The sequence below is a fragment of the Cuculus canorus genome, chromosome 1 (genome assembly GCF_017976375.1).
Source record: "Cuculus canorus isolate bCucCan1 chromosome 1, bCucCan1.pri, whole genome shotgun sequence".
Lineage (NCBI taxonomy): Eukaryota > Metazoa > Chordata > Aves > Cuculiformes > Cuculidae > Cuculus > Cuculus canorus.
In genome coordinates, this window is record NC_071401.1 from 98,919,277 (window position 1) to 98,941,416 (window position 22,140).

Consider the following 22,140-nt stretch of genomic DNA (forward strand, 5'->3'; position numbering starts at 1 on the left):
AACCCCGAGGACACTCAAATCCCTGGACTGATATGCAGTCACACGGTGCTCCAAGGAAGGGGAAACATAGGATGTGCTTATAGGGACCTTTTTCCAGGTGCGATGTTAATCCTTGCTGCCTGTGTCAGATCCTGCAGCATAGTTTATCATTCACTTACTTTCTTGTTTGTGGGGATGCAGTGCAAATCAATTCACTGAAATTACCAGAAATGGAAAAAAAAAAATGCAATCTGCTGTTTCCCTCCCTGCCACTCCCTCTCTGCCCCCGAGTTAGGTGTGTATGCATGTATAGGTTTTTTCTTTCCCTTCAAGCTTAAATCATTTCAGCAATCTGGATGGCAGTATGACCTCAAATGTTAGGAGGGGCTGTTAAAGTTCAAGAGGACAGAAACGAGCAGGTGCCTGAGGGGAGTGGAAAGGAAACTTCATAAATTGTTTTTGTCAAGAGAGTGACATTCATGTGATAGCCTTTCCATGATTTCTGTAAGTAACTGCTAGCAGAAAGCACCTTGTTTAGCAAGGCTGAAGACAACCATAACTCCAGATGATCAGAGCACTAAAGTTTTTGCACCCTGAAGTCTGTTTCCTCTCCAGCACCAGGTAGCACCAAACTTTTTGTGCCAGAAGTCAAACCCACAGGCTTGCCTTGTGCTGGTACTTCCACTGTTCAAACCAGCAGCAGGGTATTGTATGGAAGAAGGACAAGCTGTGTGCCCCATGCCTAGGTGATGATTAGACTAACCGCATAACTGCTAGAATACAAAGGACTATGAAAACCACTCAGCAGTACGGAGTACTTTCTGTTTCCTAATTCCTTTCAAATTTGCTTGTAAAGACTATATTGTCCATCCACGTATATCCTGGATGCTTACTTAACCACAAATACCTTTAAAAGGAAAGGACTTGAGGGAGTAAAGTTGAAAACATTTGTTAATAAGTAATGTTGGTTTTGACAGCTGAGTGGAGTTCACATTACTTGTTGGATTTGTCAAAGAATATGTATGAACTTGAATCTTGGATATTGAATGGCAATGTGGTGTGACAGTGTTATATAAAAATAACTCACTGTTGCATATTTAGACATATGGAGCTAGTCCTGTACCAAATGTACTTGAGAGAGTTTATATACTGTTCAGGACGAGCTTAGGTAACCCAAAGGAAGTTTCATAATCATATGCGTTTCTCCTGTTCCCTGTTATCCTGAGTTGAACCGTAGAGTTTTCTCCTATTCTATTTCAATTATTTCCCTGTTGTTCTGAATGTGAACTCTTCCTGTATGGATTTTATGTCCTCGTGGAAGACTTCATAGGGGTCAAGGTCAATAAATCTCTCTGCAGGGCTTGTTGAATGAATGGCCTTGCTGACAGGCTGTAAGGTGTCAGCAGAAGGGTTGCTTAGGCCTCTGGCGAAATAAACTGTGGTAAGAGAACTGGGAGGGCACTCAAATGGTCCTAGGGAGTATGTTCCCACAAAAAAATAAAAATAGAAATACAAAACATTTCCCTATATTGTATGGTTCTCATCTCTACCCTTATTTGCCATGTACTTGTTGACATGGTCTTTTAATCTATGTGTAAGATAACTAGCTTTGCAAATAAAACTGGCTTAGTTCAATTTGGAAATCAGAGACATTATATCCCCTTCCGTAATATATATACGGTTATCTACCTGGACTTCTGTAAAGCCTTAAATAGTGTCTCTGACAACATCCTTGCCACTAAATTGAAGAGATATGAGTTAGATGGATGAACTGTCTGATGGATAAGAAATTGTCTGGGTGGCCATGTCCAAAGAGTTACCGTCAAGAGCTCAACATCTAAGTGGAAACTAGTAACCGGTGGTGTCCCTCAAGGGTCCATACTGAGACCAATACTATTTCATATCTTCCATCAATGATATAGACAGTGGGACTGAGTGGACCTTCAGCAAGTTTGTGGATGACACCAAGCTGAGCGGTGCAGTTGATACACTAGAAGGAAGAGACCCCATCCAGAGTGACCTTGACAAGCTTGAGGAGTGGGTCCACACAAACCTCGTAAGATCAACAAGGTCAAGTGCAAGGTCTTGCAGCTGAGTTAGGGCAATCTCCAAAATCAAAAAACATTTGTGGATGAATATATTGAAAGCACCTGTGAGGAGCGGGACTTGAGGATGCTCGTGCATGAAAAATTGGATGTGAGCTGGCAATGAGGACTTTTAGCCCATAAATGTGTTTCTGTGTAAACAGAAGCATGGCCAGCAAGTCAAGGGAGATGATACGCCCTCTCTGCTCCACTGTTGTGAGACCGTATGCAGAATACTGCATGCAGCTCTGGGGTCCCCAGTACAAAAAAAAAATAGGGATCTCCTAGAGCAGGTCAACAGGAGCCCAACAAAAATGATCAGAGGAATGCAATGCCATTCCTATGAAGAAAGGCTGAGGGAGTTGAGGTTGTTCAGTTTGGAAAAGAGAAGGCTCTGGGAACATGTTATTGTGGCCTTTCAATATATGAAGAGGGCTTATAGGAAAGACAAAGAGACACCAGGGCCTGCAGTGACAGGGAAAGGGGCAATGGTTTTAAGCTGAAAGAGGATAGATTTAGATTAGATTTAAGGAAGAATTTTTTACAATGATGGTGGTGACACAGCAGAGGAAATTGCTCAGGGAAATTATAAATGCCCCTGAAAGTGTTCCAATTCAGTTTGGATGGGGCTTTGAACAATCTGATCTAGTGAAATATGTCTCTGCCCATGGCAGGGTGTTGGACTAGGTGATCTTTAAAGGTCCCTGAGAACCCAAATAATTCTATGATTCAATGATATTGGCATTATCATCAGATCAGGATAAGATTTCAAATGATTTAAGAGTCTTTGCACTCTTTCTGCTGTGTTTGTGGTTTTTGGTTGTTTTTTTTTTTTTTTTTTGCCCTGCACCTTAGCTAGCCCTTTGCTGCATATCTGCTTCCTTTGTGAACTGGAGAGCACCACCTAATGCTCTAATTGAAAGCTTTAAGTACTTTGATCACTTCATCAGGTATGCAAAAATAAATAATAAAAACCCAATACCTTTTTCAAAGATAGAATAAAGAGAAAAACGGAGCAATGAACCCACCACAATTGCCTGATGATTGCTGCATTCAGCTCATTCTATTAAGGGAAGTCAAATACTTTATGTACTGTCCTGTCTACTCTAGCTTATAGACCTATCAGGAGAACCAAATGGAAAATAATAGTGATATGTCTTTGAACAGAGACACAACTCAAATGATTTAATATTTAAAAAGTCTGCTTTACTTTTCTTTTTTTTTTAAAAATATATTTTCCTTTCATTCACCTGAATTTATTGTTGCTAGTTAACATTCTTATGAAGGTGGGAGCTTATTGGGCTACCGAATGCAACACAAATTGGTGTTGTAGAGGGTACCACCAAACTCAGATAGTCCGGTTCTTCTCCTCTACATGTATTTCTTCTTCTAGATATCCTTGAAATTCTTGTTCTAGATATTCTTTGCATGTATAGATTCTTCTAGTTTTCTTCTCTCCCTCCTTTATAAGGACAGGTGAAGAGAATTTACTTGTTCAGCCTGGAGAAGAGAAAGCTCTGGGGAGACCTTAGAGCAGCCTTCCAGTGCTTAAAGGAGGCCTAAAGGATATATGCGGAGGGGCTTTTTATCAGGGGCTGCAGTAATAGGATGTGGGGTAATGGTTTTAAATGGAAAGAGGGGAGATTTAGATTAGATATTAGGAAGAAATTTTTTACTATGGTGGTGGTGAGGCACTGGAACAGTTTGCCCAGAGAAGTCATGGATGCCCCATCCTTTCAGATATTCAAGGACAGGTTGGATGAGGCTTTGAGAAACCTGATGCAGTGGAAGGTGTCCCTGCCCATGGCAGGGGAGGGGTGGAACTAGATGATCTTTAAGGTCCCTTCCAACCCTAACCATTATATGATTCTATAATTCTATATTGATTATTTGGATAGTAATGACTTCAGGAATACCAATTTCTCTCCTTATTCATAGAGAGCTCCTCACGTGTTCTCAGTTGGAGAGCTAAAAAATAACTGTAAATTCAAGTACAGTATCAAGTATCAGTAGTGTTAAGATTTTGCATAGCTTACTTGCATCTTAGAAGTTATTGTGATAAATTTCAAGGTCCATGGGGAAAACAGTGCATATCTCCATCTGTAAACATTATTTTGAGCATGAAATTTACTCTGAGAAGCATGTGTTTGTCTCTAAATGACTTGCTTTTACTTATGTAAAAAGGTGTGAAAAGGAATACAAAACTGATATATTTTTGGTCTGAACATTATTTGTGAGTTGAATAAAGTAATGTTTCATCACATAGATTAACACTATAGAGTGCTTTTATTTAGATTGGGAATGCTCTTGGTGAAAGTCACTAACCCACATACTTGACTGAAGTGAAAGATCTGTAGATAATTCATGCCTTTTTAATCTGAGCAAAATGATCTTAAAATTCAGTAAAATTGTAATATGGTCCTATGAAAATTAAAAAAAAAAAAATAAGCAAACTTCCTGCTGCCATGCTAAAGGAAAAAAAAAAAAAAGAAATTAAAAGAGCAAACAGAAATTAAGACTCTAGAGCAAAAGGAAAACTGGAGAGCACTTCACCTTTGCTTGTTGAGTTGTTTTTTAGTGGTTTTTTTTTTTTTTGGAGAGGGGTGGGTTGAGCAATGCATCTGTGCTTTTGTGAAATAATGACACTGATAGTTCTGATTTATAAAATACAGCACATAAATCTGCAAAAGGAGTTGGGCAAATTCTGCTGAGTCTTTCACCTCACATCAGCAGCCCTCAGATCATTAATCATGCATTATAAGCTCTAATAGCCTAAGTGTTTTAAAGACATCCACCGAGTGTCAAAGGATAGACTGTGGAACTTTCATTTCAGAGATTTCTATATTAGAGTTGTAATGATGTTGAGAGGAAAAAAAAGACAAGATAAAAAAGCTTTGTCATTCCCTCAGGTTCCAGAGAGACCTGCTATGGTGCAAGAGGATGACCACACAAGCTATTTTTAATTAGAGAGTGAGGAAGTTAACCTTGCCATGTATTAACATGACACCTTAGGTACAGTGTTTGTCACTATCATTACTTGCTTAGGCAGCAAGCCTATAAAGAAAACCCTGTTTTGCATGAATTGAGTGTCTGAATAAAACAGACTTTAGTCCTGAACATGTCGTGCATGCCTGAAGATCACTACAGGCAACTGACTTTTTGCTTGTTTATTTTGTCTAATTCAGTCACTCAAACACATAGTTTAGTGAAGACTTGTTTTTTCTTGTCTTTGCACAAGACACATAAAATAAGTTAGATTTTTCTCACATTTTAAGGTGGTACCATGCCAGACTTAGTAATGTAACTAAGAATTGGTTTCAAAGTCATGAATATTGGTCTGTAAATACACTTTTGCACTTGACACTTCTACACTTGTAGATGCTTTTTCCACCACATACTTTGGTAGGAGGTAGTAGCTTCTCAGATTGTACAAGAAACATTTTCACAGTAGAAAGGCAGCACAGAAGTGGAAAGGGAGCATGAGGGAATGAAGGCTCTTGGTTATGGCTGTTGATTTGTTATCAAAGAGACAGCTGTGGGGACTGGCAAGCTATAAAGTCAGTCGATGCTTTTGCCGGTGTTGCGTTATGGATGGGCCCTCCCTAACAGTAACTGTGCTTGAGCTAAATGCTTCTCCTCTGAATTCCATATTTGCTCCTTAGCATAGAGGGTGCAGTCAGGAAGTTCAGTACCTGATGTATCCTGGTGCAATTATATCTTAGCTGTTTGAAGCTAAACTTCAACTTTGTGAAATTGGGATGAATTCTGTCTTCTCTTATACTTTCGTAGGAAGCATCCAAATTACCAGTCTATATCGTGTGACTGTAACATGAGTTGTCTTTCCATTTTCTGAAATTAGCAAAGTAGCAACTGAAACCTGAGTGTCCTTGCCATTAAGTTGAGGTGTCACTTTCCTACTGTCCAAGTGATCTTTAAAAGGGTAATCAACTGTGGAAGCAACCAGAAAGCCAGGTTGGAAAAGCCTGTGGTGATGGGCTAAGATTCCCACTGGCAAGGTGGGAAACCCAGCTGTAACTCTTCCTTCTTCTGATTCAGGACAGTAACTGGTGGTATAAACTCTTTCTCTGCTGATTGGAAACTTGTGAGGTTTGGTATTCAGTTCCGAATTCCTTGTTACTGGAATAATCCCAGGTCTAAGATTCTTTACTGCTGGAAAGCAGAGAAGACGGATTCTGCAGCATGGTGGGTTAGGTATATGGATGCAGGATGTCACTGGTGCCATTAGGCAGAAGCAGGGCTTGCACCTGTTACTTCCATGTGAGTGCTCTAGTACGTAGGCAAGCAGGAAAATGTCAGCTACAGGGTTGTGGCTCATTTCCCATGTTCTTCTTACAGTACTTGAACAAAATATCTCATGCTGAGTCAAATTTTTCTTCCTGGCTTTTTGTATTAGTTAGGGAAATAAAGGCAATAAAATAAGTAATTAAAAAAAAAAAAAAAAGAAATGCATATAAGCCAGACTGATGCCTCTTTTCTCCTCTCACTTCGTTTCTCAGTCTGGTATTGAAGACATCGGTTACTCTTCCAACACTTTGAGTCCTGGGCTAAATCCAAGAAAATTAGTGAAGAGGTAAACAGAGGAAAAAAAGTACAGATATATGATCAGGGACACAAAGCAGGTTCCTGGCAGACTGTGGAATTGAGTCCTCTTGCTTTCCACAGAATCCAAACTTTCCTTAAAAGGGAAACTGAAGGAAATAGGTCAACTCAAATAATATTAAATCATGCTGTATATAAATGTAATCCCGCATCTCCAAGCAGTGAGATGGTACACGGTTTTTAAGTTTGATTTTACCGATGAGTATCTGTGATGTGAGAGTAGGGTCTGTGGGATCTGAAAAGTATTCCCTTCCTGGTGTGACAATCTTTCTAACAGCTTTCTTACCGTATCCACTCTCAGCTGTTCTGTTTCTTACTTTTTTTTTTTTAAAGGAAACTCGAGTCATTGCCACTTTTTATCCTCTCCTCACTGCTTTAATGGGTTCTTCCTCCTCTTCCTGCATTTTTACTTCTTTTCATTTTATGAGAACTTTATTCTCCTCTTCATAAAGTCCCAACACTTTCTCACCTACTCTTTCACAACTAAAGAAAATGAAAGCCTTTTGCTACAGCATTCTGAAATGAAAGTGGCATAACATTCCTGTTTCAAATTGCTCCTGGGAAAGGGGAAGATGGTTTGTTTTCCGCATAGATAGTTTACAGTCCTGCTCTTGAGTTCAGAGTTCTGACATCATGCAGCATACCCTTGAAAAATATTGCTTTCAAATTCTTTGCTAAATATTTAATAAACAGTAAAAGTGTTTCTTACTGGACTTCATGCAGCAGCATCTTTTAAAGGAGAGTCCTGGGAAAGGTGGTAGAAGTCATGATGAATGACTGAAATGTGAGAAGAAATTGATTTTGTTCTTAGAGAAACGGTCAAGAAGGGGAACTCTAAGATGGAAAGAAATGCTACTCTTTTCTTCCTGAAACTGGTCTGTAGATGGATATGTTATAGACTTGAAAACCAAAAACCTGGTTTCAGTGCAGGCAGCAAAATTACACCAGATGAAAAGTGAATTCCATTTCTTCACAGCTATTTTCTTAACTTATGTTTAGATCCTGAGACAGATTAGAGTGTGTTATTAACAAAGTAATAGAAAATGGAAAATAGCATTGAACATTCCTAGAAATCTGAAATTGAGATGCCTGCTTAAAGCTAAATCTTAGACCTACTCTAAAGGATAGCCTGCAACTAATTATCATGTTGTTAAGCTCTCAGCATTAGTTTTCTTTTCATTGTTTTATTATTGTCAAACCTGATAAGGAAAAATAAATTTGCTCTGAAGTTTAACACAGCTGAAAAATCCAAGACCAATTTGACCTTTACAAAATGCTATCATTTGGAGAGGGACCTTGAACAGAAGATCTTAATTTCTCCAAGGTTTAGCAGGAGGCATTGAGAGACGTTCCCTGTCTGTTGTGCTTCCTGGAAGAAACTTGTGTATTTGACTGTTTCCTGCATCTTCCCAACCTCCTCAGCTCCTTAAGCCCCCATCTCCCACTCCCTGTGCCTCACCAATGTTGTGTTTCCATCTGAATACCCTGTCCCTCAGTGCACTGTAGGAGGATCATGGTCTTCTGGTGGCATCAGAGAAGGGGCAGCTGGATGGATGCAAAGGGAAATAGCGTTATGACCGGTGGCCGTTTGTTTCCTTAATAAATTAGATCTGGGGTACCTGGCTGCTGAACATGGGTGCATCTGAACAGAGGAATAATTAGAGCTAAACATCCTGTGCTGCTCTCTGTCACTAGAGGAAAAGAACCCCACAGACGCTGAAGAGAAACACTGTGTAGTGCCGGTACCCACAGCTGTAAACCTAAGTCCACCATTGAATCTTTAATGTGGCCCAGTAAGACTGATTGTTATCAATAGTCAGCAAAAACAAACAGTAAAAAGAAGCAGTAATGACATAATTTGATCTGCCTCTACCAAATAATACTGACATAGATGGTGAAGATTATTCCAGGTGAAATTATAGAAAATATGGTTTGGATCTCAGGCGTGAAGAATCCTGCAATCCTTTCAGGCTCATGAGAGGTTGAGCTCTGGAATAAGTTTCCTTTCCTGGCTTTGATTAACAGAGTACTTTTCAGTTAGCATTATATGTTGGTTAAATTTATTGTAAATCCACTTCTGAAAGCTTTTCAAGGAGGGCCCTGGTATGGAGGGGTTTGACACTCTGGCTCCGGCAGCGGGAAAATAGTCACCAGGTGGCACTCCTGGACCACACAAAATTCTCATCTGCCTGCATCCATGCGAAGATGGGATGTTTGCCTTAAACTCTTTGTGACTTTGTTTAACCACTTTGTTTAAACACTTCATCTTTCAGTATGGTACATAGATTAACAGGTAAAAGCTTTGCCTGTTTTTTTATGCTTTCCCTGCTAGCAAACAATGGAGTGGAAAAATGCTTATAGTCGAAGTGTGTTTCAGAGGCATCTGACTTGCCCAGCAACTTTCCCTTCATCCTTGAAAAAAAAACCCAAACCCCAAGCTGGGGAGGAGTGCTACACCTCTGGCTTGTTTTTAGAAACACATTCTGGAAATGAAAAGTCGAGGGAGACAGATTTTCCCCTGATTACCACATAATCCTTCATCATTCACAGTCTTTCTTAATCCAACTCACATCACCTCCTTATGCTGGATATTTTTGTTGTTTGTTTGCTTTGTTTTTTGTCCTGCAGTGGAAATAATTTTTTTGGATACACATAATTTCATGTACTCTTTTACTAATTATATTAAAGATTTGAAGCAAAATATATTCCCAATGTACCTTCTGCTAAGGCTTATCACGCCCTGTCCTTGTTCTGCTACGATGTCAGAGTTTTTTAAGCTTTCTCACAGTCTGTTGGTAGCCTAAGTAAAATATTTATTTTAAAAAATAGACTTTGAATGGTGTAATGAAATGTGCACTAATGTGTACCTTTAACTGCGTACTAAGGCTTCTCATCAATGATTTGTACAACTAAATCCACTAGATTTAGATTTGTACAACTAAATCAACTAGAGTTTGTAGTAGTTACTATTTCGAAGTTGTTTCACTTTTAGGTTTGGGAAGAGATTATTTCTAGGTAGCAAAAATATTATCATCTGTATATTACAGTCTCTCAGGTGCAACTTTTGGACCAGCAGAACTAGAAAGTGTTTGGGAGGTTCACCAAGCTTTCTGCTTCTTCAGCTTTGGGTTCCTGTCATGACAGGACAGTGGAGGCGGCAGCAGCATGATACTCGCTCTTGCCAATCTGGGCAGTGATCTGGAGTTGCTCTGCAGTTGCATTTTGGGCACATGCCTGACCACATGCAACACTTTGGTTTCTACCACTGAGCATATTTCCAGCCAGATGTTGGCACTGCCCACCAGTCTGATGAGCCCATGATGGTACTACAGTACACCTGTCCAGACGTTTTAGTTTCCATTATCTTGTTCACTGTTGATGCACATCCTGTGCCAAAGCTCATCATGCCCTGTTCTTGTCTGCATTGGCAAGTTTGCTGTGGCTCAACATGCTCAACCTTGTTGCCATTGTGGTCCTCTCATGACCAAGGTAAGGCCATGATGCTCCCATGTCACCAAGCCAATGAGGGAGAGTAGGTTTGAAGCAGTAGATCACATGATATGAGGTTAGAAAACTTGTTCTAACATTGAAGTACTCTATGGACACCAACAAAATTCTTTGGAGGTATCTTTTTTCTTTAAAAAAAAGTGGACTTCTATGCTGATGTATGGACTATGACTTATGATGCACATGGAAAAGAGAAGATCCATGTCTTTAAAGGAGTGTTTCTATAGGTGTACATTTAACAAGGGAAACATCATCCAGGCTAGATGACATGACACTAGGATGTCATCTAGCCTGGGAAGAAGGCCTAAGCAACGGTGTAGCACTGAAAAATTCAGTCTTAATCCAAATGCAAACCAAGTCACAACTCGTGTTATTGCTTTTCTTCTCCTTTAGCTTTCTTTCTTCAAGTTTTTGAGAAGGCAATATGAAAATATTTTTGTTGAACATATCACTTGGCTCTTTATTTCCTCTTCTGAATTCTTTCTCACATTATATTTGCATTTTTTGGTCCATACCTATAGGAATAATCCTCAACAGTCATAAAGATTTCACTGAACAGACATGGTACGATCTTGGGACTTTATTTAGGAATCTGTTAGTTCTGATACATAGAAAATGTTACATGTTAATATTTCTTGATAGTCAAGAGAGTGAAAAGATTGTACTCCTGGCTTTTTCCTAACACTGTTTGGAGAGGATATGACATTTTTTCATCGTGGCCAAATGCAGGCACTGTCATTGAACCTCCAGATTACTAACTTAAGTCTGACAGCTGTTGAGATTAATTTGGATAACATTTGCTTATATTCTTCAAGACTGGATTATCTATTAGAGTTTTTGTTTTCAAATGTTCACTGTCCTGTATTTTCTTTTATGAAGAAATGGTAACCAAACATTTGTTTGTCTAATAAACTCATTCGTTGTTGGGAAATACAAAATTTGCTGGCAGGCAGGAGACAGACATTCATCTGGTTTCATGGTTGAATTATCATAACCTCTGAATGTATTTGAGGTGGTCAAGCTTAAACTTGGATCAAGGGTTGAAACACCATAAACAGTTTCATCATGTCCTTAGGAAGACAACAACATGTCTTGTGACATTACTTGCTTACTTACTGGTGAGAGGATGTGGCTTGCTCTGTGTAATTTGGCAGAAAACAGAATTTCATTTTCAAGAAAACTAGGAAGAAGAATTACGCATGCTGAGCAGGGAAGACTACTTTGGTTTCTCTCTCCTCAGGGTTTTTCCAGCAGAACACATCCTGATCTACTGAATCTAGACATGTTTTATGAAACACACAAGCATCATGAATGAAGTAACAGAGTAAATGAGGTTAGCTCCATTTATGACTCAACAACAGCTCCCTAGAATAGAAAAATGCTCAGCACAGGATACTTTGAGACTTACCCAGTCTTGTAGAAGCAATCTACTGGAGAAGAAGTCTCACTGTGCTACCGCTGTAGTGACTGCATGTACAGCATGAGTTGAAAAACTGGAAACATGATAACACTAGCACATCATTTTCCTTTGTGAGGGCTAGAGGTGCCTTTGATGGTCCAGACTTCTTTGGGCTACATCTTACCCCTGAGGGGCATTAGAGGACAGACAGATGTCATGCTGTCCAGGGGTAGACATTCTGAGCAACTGATTTCATGCTATTTTTAGAAATTTTGAAAATTGCAAATGATAAGAAAACCACACTCTTGTTCAGTCAAAAAATCCTTAGCTATAAACATTGCCTTTCAGGAAGTCATTGTTAAATTTGCTTTCTGTGTAGACCTTTTCTCTCAATGTATCAAAACAGTCCTCACTCCATTTCTTCACGCCTTGTTTTTCTCTCTTCTGTTGTCTCACTCCTTCCATTAATCATTTCCCTGAACAATTCCTTCTAACTGAACTATCATCATTCTAACTAATTTGTGATTTCTCCTCTGACCTAAGGCACTTGTGCTTCCTGTTTCTTTTGTTTTCCAGTACTCAAATTCCAGTTTCCTTGCCTTTGCTCCTACTCTCTTCCTGCTATGCTTTGCTTGTATTAAAGATCAGCTGAGAGATGATATGGATTCAGGTGGTCTTGTGTATGCAATTATTTTTCCTTCATTCACCTCTGATTGACGGTTACTAGTGACTGTGGATGACTGTAGAAAGTAAATAATAATAAAGAGCATGTAGTAGGAAAAAAAAATAAAAAACTTCAACAAAATCCCCTAAAAACTTCTGTCTAATGTTGTTCTGGGGCTTAAGTCATACTTTGTAAAAAAATTTCTTTATTTCAATGAAATAATTTTTTTGAAATGTTACTTCTGATTCCTGGCAGTCTTCCTTGTACATTAACTAGATTATTCTGTGGGTATATTTTTCCCCTTAAGTTATTCATAATAGAAAATTAATAGCTAATACATTAGGAGAGTATAACTGTGTGACTTCTGGAAATCTAGAGCACAAGACAGTGCTGTGTGAGAATCCGCAAAGCATTAGGTTGCAGCATCCTGATCCAGTATATTGAAATGATCAGAGAAGTCCTTTACACGTGCCTTGAGATTTCCTTGGTCATGAGAGGTGCAAAGCATGTTTGACCATGATGAAATCAGTGTCTGGACTTAGGGTGAGAAGAAGGAAAGAATTTGACATAGCCATAATTAAGACATTCCACAGTAAGATTGGATTTGACGATATTTGGCCAAATGACTTTTTCTTAGCAGTGATTCTTGGAACTGAGTGCTTGTGAATGCAATCGTTTTCCATAAGACATCTGGATCGTAATGCAATGCCAGTGGAGGGGTTAGGAGTATTGGGAAGGAATTCTGATTTAATTGATGCTTACCAAGAGCGCACACATTTCTACTGTCCAGTGGGTGAATGTAACCATTCCAATAGGCCCATTGGAGTAATGTTGACATACAGATATCATACTGATGTTGACACACCTTGTTTAGGAAGCACCACTTTCAAAGACCTGTCCAGTTTTCTTTTCACTGTGTGTCTTACTCTGTGGAAGTAACTTTAGAAAATGGAAGTAAATCACTGCTGTGCTTTACAGGATAACAACTGCATTTCCCGAAGAGGTGGAAGTGGGTACAATGGGGTGCTATACAATCTCTGTAATTCTATACAGTTTGTGTATACTGGGACGAGTGGTTGAGAGCAGTGGTTCTATCAGCCTGCTCTCCATCCTGGAGAAGGCAGTGTGGCTGCGAAACCTTTTTCCACTTTGCCCATGCAGTGGGACCATTAAATTTATGACACTACCTTTCAAGACAGACTCCACATGGGGATTTGTCAGGTAATAAGTATGCTCACTGAATACGATATTTAGCTATGTGTGACATTATCTTATTTTTGTACTTCACAACTATGTAACTTCAACTGTTAGATCAAAATCTTAGGAGAATTATTAAATAGGAGTACATTTAAAGCCAAATTAAGATTGTGAGATCTATACTCAGCAAGGCTTGCTTTAACCTAATTGTCCATTTCAGTGCCTGGGATAAAGATGAATCAAGATGCTACGTAATTAATTTTAATTTAGATGATACTATAAAACGAGTAGAGACTATAAGACTGCCAAAATGTAAAAGAGCCAAGAATTAAAACATATGCCTTTGCAAATGTCTGGGGTGTCATGGAAAGAAGTTGGTTTTCTATTTCCTCGAAGTAAGATATAACACTATGAAGGTGACAATTCAGTCATTTTTAAAAAAAGGACTTACCACATGAGCCTTTAATTTACAATGGACTTCAGGGAAGCCAAAAAATTTAAGTTTTTTGGTAGTAAATAAAATGGGAGAAAATACTGTTCACTTCTGAAATGGTTATAGAAGATTTTCTTCTGCAAAGATGACAAATAAGCATGTTGTTTGTGGAAACAATCAACAGTTTCCAGGACAGTTTCAAATGTGGAGAAACAAAATAGGGCTTGCTAAAATTTCCTGGAGTATGCACCGCACCTTATTTAGGCAAGTTCCAGTTAGTCAGTCATGCTTTGACTGAGTAAAGTATGAACAAAAGTGTGCATCCCTTACCTGACGTAAGGAAAAAGTCGTATATACCAGACAACATTTATTCAATTCTGGTTTCCATTTTTAATTAGCACATAACTATTTTTTTCCACAGTGGGAGGTACATATTTATTTCATGACTCATTGGAGGATTCACCTTTTTGAAAACACTGTATCATTAAAGACCATTGTAATAGTTTCAGAAGACTGAATTTCAAAACTTTGTAAGTTAGTACAGATATATAATAGAAATTTTGAGCCTGTACTCAGAGATGCACAAACCGGTTTGAAGCATCATCAGCAGCAAATAAACATCCATTTAGAATTTACCCTCTTTATTGAGTTTTTCAGTCTCATTCAGAAAGAAGAATTTGTTGAATTTGTTAAAGAATACAACAGAGCCATTGTAAATGTGTTTGGATAAACAAAATGTGAAAGAACTATGTGATATGGTAAAAATTTAATGCTTTGAATATTTGCTCTTTCAGGTGAAATGTCATACTGCTGTGATCAAAATAATGAAGAAAAAATTTTCCAAAACAAATTATTGACAACTTCATATGACCCAGTACTGGTCATAGACATTCATTTGCTCTTTGAAGTCATGCTAGCAGGTTTCTCAGTCTTCCTCACACTTAGAAAAATCTAATTGTGAGTTAAAGATTTCCGATGAGTCTAAAGAGTTGATTAATAAAGCCAGTGAAAATTGTGTTTTAAAAAAATAACAAGTCTGTGAAATTGCCCTCAGCCCTTACCAGAGTCACATCCTAAAACAGGACAAAGTGTTTCTGTAGAAGCTAAAATATTTGATTTTGAGGCACCCAGGATCTTAATTTCCACATTGCAAAGTGCTCATCTTCATTCCCTGGTGTTTCAACCAACTTTTGGGTAACAAATCCAAGTTGTAGGAGTGGTTGAGAAGGTAAACCTGACTTGTGTTTTCAGCTCTTTTAGCTGGTTTATAGTTCTCACTGATGTAGGTGGATTTGTTTTAAGGCTTAAAAAGGCATTGCATAGAGGCAAATGAAGGACTAAGACTCTTATGGGTAATACCCAAACTGTGCATGCTGTAGTGTTACATCTCTTTCCAACTCTGCTTTTCACTAGCTTCATATCCATACAAACCCTTTATCATACAGGTTGCTGGCATCTCTGGAGAAAAGAATAATTGTTTATTTATTCTAAAGCTTTCCTGGTGACCTGAAAATTCACCTATTTAAGTTATGGATTTTACCAAAATGACATCTGAGGTTTTTGAGCTGTTGGATTTAAAACTAAGATACATGGGTATTTCAAAATGAATAGCTGTTTCAAATAGTATCAAAGGATTTAAACTTGAAGATTTGATGGATGCAGATTACTGAAACACACTAGGCAAAAGTTTTGGTTCCACCTAATCTTACTTATATATTGTCTGGAACAGATTTAACCAAAAAATACCCATCAGCTTGAAATACCATTCTCTCATTTTGGCAGCATCTTTTTACTATGCTGAAGCTAGAAACTAGACTTTATAATTCAATTTCTTGAGTGAAGAGAATTCAGTGAAATGAAGTTTACATCTATCTCAGTTGTAACACCTTTTAGTTAACTGCGTATTATTTTCTTGCTATAGGGAAATCAAGCAGCATTTAGAGTGTACCCGGTATCCTATACTTTCAGAAATCTCATCCAGACACTGTTGCCTCTTGACTCAAAGTGAAGGTAAGAGCAAACTTCTTGAAGCTGGTCTTCTACTATGTTGCTATAAAGCCACACACCAAGCAATGCCGGTGAAAAAGCACTGTCCTTGCTACAGTGAACAATTACAAATTAAAAAAATATTTTTTACCTGGTACATTGTTATCCTTTATTTTTTTTTTCTTGCTGCTCACATTACTATTCCTCATGTTCCTTTTATAATTATTTAAACTTGAAATAATGATTTTTTGAAGAGTATAAATTACTTCATTTGATAATGATAATAAACTGGTGCTGCTTATATTACTAATTTCACACTCATGCAGATTGACTGACAGACAAGTAATATTGCTATTGCTATGTGCAGAAAATTCTTAATCAGAAAATATTTTTGTAAAACAAATTTGCAGTCTTTTAACAATGGAAGACCATAATTTCCTTTAGTGTTGCAGGAATATTTTTTGACAACTCAAGAGGCTGTGGATTAGCATCTGAAAATTTGTGAAAGGAAATATGTTCTGTTAAAGGTTGAAATAGTTTTTCATATTGAAAAATGTGCAGGTAAACCTAGATATAATCTCTGTGAGAGACGTGTCATACCAAAGTATAAGGAAATAAATGAAATACAAAAAGAAGTTAATCACCACATTTCTTAAGTCCAAATTATTAATACCCAGTTATAGGAAACTGTCTACTAGAGCTATCGAAAAATCCACAGTGTTAATTTTCATTCTCCATAAAAACTTAAAGGGAATTCCCTGGCAGCTCCTTAAGAGAAAGGCAATCCCTTCCCCAGTAGGATCACAAGAAAATTTCTTAAGACAAGTTTGTTTTCAGATGTGTTCTTTCCCAGGGAATTATATTGGTTTAAATACAGGAAAGATTCCTTGGAAGTTTCCAAGTCTCTGGTAACACTATGAGTCAGATGTCTGCAGGTTGTGTTGTGCCAGTTTTGACGTCAAACGATAATCCAACGGGGTTTTCCATTAACTTTCATAATGGAGATTCAATAGGAACTTACTGCATAATATAATATGATTTTTGTCTGAATCACCAAGATTAGCACTAGATATCTGACTTTGTTAGCTTATTTGTCGAAACACATTTTTAAGGACTCAAAATGCTGCAAAAAAGGAAGATATTAAGCCTGAGTATACAGTAATACTAATTCTGAAATATTTCACAAGTAAATAAAATGTTAGTGCTACACAGACAAGGTCACTTCTCTGGATAGTCTTAACTAGTCTTTGTGGTGATGGCAAGCACTAATTACTCCTTTCTTTAAAAATGGATACATCTGCTCTTGAAGACTGGGACATGTTGTTGCAAATACAGTTGTTATTGCTGGTTGAAAATTTACTGAGGAACCGATGAAGTGTTTACTTGTGGCTGGATTTGGCAGTTGCTCTCTGCATTCAGGAGCATGAGGAGATCTACATTATAGGCCATGGGTGGCCTGTTAAAAGATCTGTCCTACAACTAGCATCCTTGGGAGACCCCAGCAGCTGTTAAATGAGACATATTTTCGTCAGTTTTCCCAAGGTCCTGAAAGATTTAGTGAGCTTCCAGCTCATGAGGATTTTGGGGTTTGTTCTATTTATTTTTCCTTTAGATTTTTGTCCTACTGGGGCTGAAACCAATTTCAAGAACTCTTATTTTCCCACAGACTAGGAATCCAGCTTCTTTGTCTAGCCGCAGTTGTTCTTTGACTTGTCTCCCACACTACTGTACATTCTTGAGCAGAATTGTTTTCTTCAGCTGAAGAAATGAAGGTGTAGATGCAAGAGTTTGGCTTTGGCACGTTCCCCTTTTTGCCTATTTTTCAGTAGATAATAATTTCAAATATATCAAATTAAGCTCATGCTGGCTAGGGTATTAAGTGCCATCCCAGAAGTCTGTGCTAGCTTGCCTCTAACCCTTCTGCTCCGTGTCCTAGGAGAGAACAGACTTTCTGGTTACTAAGTTGTGCAAGAAGTAGGCTTCTTAGGGAAAGTAGAAAGCACACGACTGCTGTGCCTAAAACAGACTTCCACAGAAGGGTTCCCTAGAGTGTGAAGACAGAATTTGACATATATTCAGGGAATAAGTCAAATGAAATCTAGCTGGGAAATGCCTGCAGCAAGTTCAATGGGTCTTTATCTACCTGCCCATGCTATGCTAAGATTGGCCGGTGTAAATGAAATAAAGAAAGCATTATGAGGAGCTGTAAAATGATGGTAGAAGAGCGTCTTAGGAAGAGTTCAGAATACAGGAAGTCCATAGTTAGGTGAAATGATAAAAAACATAAGTCCATTATTCAATGACCTTTTTAGTGTGGCCTTATAAATTTGTCTAAAGAGAGAGAAATGCAGGAGTAGAGACCAAAATAGTAGCTGGATAGTTGAAAACTGCTACATTTAGACCAATCTTATGGGAAATGACAGAGCAATAGGAGTATGGATTTTTAAGTCATGGTTAATATAATATTACCTCTATAATGTAGAGCTTGATTTTATATGAGAGGTGTAGATTTATTTTCTGTTGGGAGCCAGGGAAAAGTCATAGTTTCTGCCTTTGCCACAGTGTTCTGAAAAATCATCTCAGACAGCTTTTATTAAACGCTGCTTTCTGGTTTTCAGGAACAAATCTGTGATAGGCTGCAGTGACTAGTCTCTTAGCTCTGCCCATCCATGGCGTTCTGCTATGCCCAGAAAGGAAAAGTAGTATTGCATATGTTACCAAGAGCTCCTTTTCCCGATAAGGAAAAGTCACTCAAGTTTTCCTTGCATTCTTGGCGTCTGGTAGTTGAGATTTTTCATTGAAAGAAATTGAAAATGGTCCTGTAGGTTACTGGGTGGGGAAATTTCCGATGTCTGCCTTAGTAACTCACCATCTACCTTCTTTTCTTGATAAGCCTCTCAACTATAAACAATATAAATAGATCCTTTGTCTCATAGCACCCACAGTTTCAAGCTAAACACAAAGGAGTGCAAAAGTAAGCTGAAGTCAGTGAGATTCTTCGTGGTGTGAATCATGTTGGGTTTGGCTTGCTCCCAGAAGTGCATATTAGCAGAGAAGTCTGTCACCTGCATGAGGTTAAATCATGCTGGAATATTCTGTAGTAAGAGAAGCAGTATAGAAGCAGTATGTTGTACCTAGAGTATATTTTCATGTGGTTATAGTTTGTTTTGGCATGAGTCAACTTGTTAATGATCTTATTAGGTAATCTGCTGGGGAACAGTGATATGTGGAACTGCTTCCTCCTGCCATGCTCCCACTTTAGCAATTGCCGAGTGAAAGATGGGCATGGTGCAATTGATGGGGCTGCTTACAGAGTTATGTTCCTAGAAAGGCACAGCATGAGCACGGTCAGGCAGGATGGATACAGATCCAGTTTATGAGCGCATCAGTTGCCCAAAAGCAGCATCAGATACAGACACTGATAACATCTTCATTCAGGAAAATGAGGAAAATTACGCTAATCCAGGAGTACCAATGTTCACTCAGTTCTTACTCCTGTGCTCTGCATGTGCCTGCGCATCTGCTTCCCTCATTGCTCCACCGTGAGAGTGTATGGATAGATAACCACTGTCAAATGGCTAGAGGACCAAGACACTGCAGAAGACTATAGAACATCGAAGAACAAAACCAGTCTCTGTCACAAGCTTCCTAAATTCACCAGATTGCCTGTTGTAATTCAGACTTTGTTCTCCCTGCAAAATACAAGTTGAGGGAACAGCTCTGCTTTGGAAGTTTACATGAAAATGAAGGCATTCAAGGTTTATGATGAGCCTCACAAATGACATCATGGTATGGAAAGTCATGCAGTTGACATTGTTAAAATCAAAGCAAAAACTTTTAAAGAAAATGTCCTTTTATAAATATTCAAACATGCACACATACATATATTTATATATATATATACATACATTTTTATATATAGGTTTAACATAAAGAAGACCAAAGAAATGAAAAATAATAATTTGCATTATTAGTAGTGGGCATTATACTAAATGAACATTTAAATCCCACACATTGTTGGCTTTATACACTGAAAGATTTCAGAAGATGGTTCCAACATGATAAAATCTATCTCAGAAAGCAGTAAACAAAATTGCACCCCCTTGGATCCTAAATGAATTAGGAAACTTAGCTTGCAGAGTTCTATGTTCTAGCACTGTTTCATGGTAAAACATAACATTTAAGTAGAAAGATAGTGTTCATGGAAACGTCTATAGTTAGTGCCTCTTCTGTCATGTTTTGAACCCAATTTTAGTTGCGCAACAGTATTTTCCTCTAGCTAGTACAAGTTTCAGGAAACAGAAAAACTACCCATTGTAGTTCTGTTTTGTTTCCACATCTTAAATGCTGTTCTTAAAGGGAAGAAAATGGAAATTCTACATTCTCAAGATTATACAGCTGATTCCCATGGAATTAGTCTTGCCTTGTTTAATGAGAGAGGAAATCGGCATACAGCATGGCTGCCTGAGTCACAAACATCTGTCTTTGAGAGTGTCCTATTTCATTAATAGAAATGTACCGCCACTTCAGCCTTTCTCTGTACTAGGGCCCCCAAATTTGGTTCTTCAAGGTTGCCTGGAGGTGACAAAATTTCCTCACTTTTGCTGTATTTGAAAGCGTTTATCTTTCACACATGAAATTCAGAATGTGATTTTTTGTTTTGGTTTACTGCTATAATTAAATTCTGCCTCTTGCTGATGATAAACTTGTTCTTAAAAAAAACCCGAAACTATAAGGGTAATAGAACTAGGAGCAAGGCATAAAAGCTCTTTCTTAAGCTTCACATTTTTTCCACATGGTTTAATCGTAAATTAAAATTGCAGCCCTGCTCTACTTGGGTGACTGAAAATCAGTAGCTGAAACCTTTAATTCCTCCACATTCTGCGTAATATAACTTTTCAAGGAATAGTTTCAGTTGATTGAAAGACAAAGCTTGTTCCTTTCCAGAAGCAAGCCTGGGCATAGTGGTGATTGCTTTCTTTCGTACTTCTGCATTGTCATCAGCATAAAATTAATAAGGATGTTTCTGGTTCTTTTCATAGCTTTGCTTAGATAAAGAGTTTTATGTGTTTATTTTGCCTTTTTGATATCATATCCATCTATTCCAGCACAGATAAAGGTCAGTTTACTGCTGAAAGCCTCTCCAGCATTTTATTCCCTGAACTCCCTTTGCCCCCTGTGCTCTGTGGCCAGCACACGCTGCTAGTAAAATGTTGCTATCTGGATATTAGCTCTTTTTCTCAGAGAGAAAGCTCTAATTATCTGTAAATCAGCTCTTATTCTATTTATGATTCTGGGGCAGCTTGGAGGTAAAAGTAAAGTGGAGGCCACAATCTAGTCTTTTTGGTGGGGAAAGGCGTCTTGTACATTCCTTGCTTCAAAAAGTCCTAGAGAGGGAGCAGAAGGCGTAGCAGGAGTCTGAAGGGCAGATTTCTATCAATGAGGAGTTCCTGCACAATCCCCCCCCTTTTTTTTTCCTGAAGGAGACATTGACATTGAAGTTAGGAAGTCTAATCGTGTCCCTGAAAAGGGAAGAGGTCCTGTGTGACTTCTTGCAGAACAAACATTTCTCTAAATGAAATCTGAAATGTGTCATGCCGCATAGTGTGGAGCTGGTATCTTGTGAATTGTGTTCCCTCTATTAAGGTGGGAAAAACATCTTACCACCTATCCAAAAAATCATGGAGTTTTGAATTTCTACATCATTAATATATATTAAACGTCAAAGAACTTGCTTTACAGATGGTCTTCAGAATGAGTGACTTAACACCACCAAATATCATGTGTTCTCCTTTACTTGGAAGCAGAACAATTAAAATACAAAGGCAAGTTTATTTTCACAGAGAAACCTGTTAATGACTGTCACCGTTAGTCTGATGTAGAGGGAGTTGGTATGGGAAGAGAAAGCAAATATAATGGGATATGAGAGGTTTCCAGCCACTTACACAGGTGACCTAATTCTTGATCACTTGTAAATATTTGTTTCATGGCATGCTGATTGTACTTAGTCTCAAATTTTACTTTTTTGATTCTCATATATTAGCACAATGTGGCAATGAAACACTCGTTTTACTCAGCCTTTGTTTTTATTATGCTGTATCCTGACAAGTGAAAATCATATAGCCCAAATTTCTATTGAGCTATATTGATTAGTGTCCTATGCAGCCTTGTCTACCTGACTTCTACTCAGTTTAGTTTTGTAAGAACTCTTCTTGAGTTTTTAAAACCATGATTTCAGATTTTAAAAGGAGAGGAGGTGAAGGGAAGACAT